Genomic DNA, 1,486 nt, shown 5'->3' with positions numbered 1-1,486 from the left:
ATGCCTCAGAGTCAGAAGAGTAAGGCCCACGCTGGTGATAAACGCCACCAGGCCGGAGGTGAGACCGCGTTGTGGGGGTGCCCAGGCCATAGCAGCAGCAGAAGAGGAGTCCACTGCCACCTCCTCTCCTCAGTGTGGAGGCACTACCCAAAGTCTGCCTGCTGCTGGGTCATGTAGCACTGCCCAGGAGCCTCAAAGAGCACCAACTACCACCACTACTTCTGCAGGCATTTCTTACACGATATCTGATGAAGCTTCCAACGGCCAACATGAGGATAGGGCAAGCGCCTATGAGGTCCCATCCCTCACTGAGAGCTCAGGGACTGACTTTTTAACCAGGAAAGCTGGGTTGTTGGAGCAGCAGTTCCTTCTGTACAAGTATAAAATGAAACAGCCCATTATGAAGGAAGATATGCTGAAGATTGTCCACCAAAGCTACCATGACCGATTTGCTGAGATTCTCAAGAGAGCCTCTGAGCGCACTGAGATAGTCTTTGCAGTAGATGTGAAGGAAGTCGACTCAACCAGTCACTGCTACGATCTTGTCAGCAAATTGAAACTTCCCAACAATGGGAGGGTGCGTGGTGGAAGGGGGTTACCCAAGACCCGTCTCCTGATGAATCTCCTGGGCATGATCTTCATGAAGGGCAACTGTGCCACTGAGGAAGACATCTGGAAATTCCTGAGTATGATGCGAGTGTATGCTGGAAGGAAACATTTCATCTATGGGGAGCCCAGGTAGCTCATCACCAAAGATTTAGTGAGGCTGAAGTACCTGGAGTACCGCCAGGTGCCCGACAGCGATCCTCCGCGCTATGAGTTCCTGTGGGGCCCGAGAGCCCGCGCTGAAACCAGCAAGGGGAAAGTCCTGGAATTTTTGGCAAAGGTCAATGATACAGTTCCCAGTGCCTTTCCATCTTATTACAAAGAAGCTTCGCGAGATGAAGAAGAGAAAGCCAGAGCCATGGATGCAGCCAGGGCTGACACTACTGCCAGTCAGTGCACCTTCCAGGGCCATGCCCAGCAATATCTTCCCACCCCTGTTGAAGTCTGAGGTTTTTTTATCCCCCAGACAAGAAAATATAACATCACAATAGGGATTATATTCTTGAAAATGTGAAAGAATCCCACAGTAAAAGTTAGGATAATGGAATAGAAAAAAAAGTAAAACATGATCAATCTTAGTTTTCCTTGTTCCTTTTAATCTTTAGCTTTGTAAAAATAATTGATTTATACTCTGAGTTTCTTAGCTTCTTCAAGAAAGAGAAATTAAATCTTAATAAATTACACCTTGTGTTTACTGGCTCTTTTATTCACCAAACGTTGAGTATCTGCTCTTTGGAAGGTTCAGTGTTAGTACTGGGGATGCTAAGAAAGAAAATCCAGCCTCTACTCATAGAATTTTAGAGCCTGTGAGTTGCACTCATATGAGTAAGATACTGGAATATTCTCTATGATCTATAGGTAAAGTAAAAAGAATGGGTGA

At 46.3% G+C, this 1,486-nt stretch overlaps 1 pseudogene; it reads left to right on the top strand.

Moving 5' to 3' along the window:
* On the top strand, positions 1-1,054 carry LOC137216718 (melanoma-associated antigen B5-like; annotated as a pseudogene).
* Positions 1,055-1,486: the final 432 nt, after the last annotated feature.

The sequence above is a fragment of the Pseudorca crassidens genome, chromosome X (genome assembly GCF_039906515.1).
Source record: "Pseudorca crassidens isolate mPseCra1 chromosome X, mPseCra1.hap1, whole genome shotgun sequence".
Lineage (NCBI taxonomy): Eukaryota > Metazoa > Chordata > Mammalia > Artiodactyla > Delphinidae > Pseudorca > Pseudorca crassidens.
Note: the sequence above shows the minus strand (reverse complement) of the source record. Positions and strands in the feature narration are given on the sequence as shown.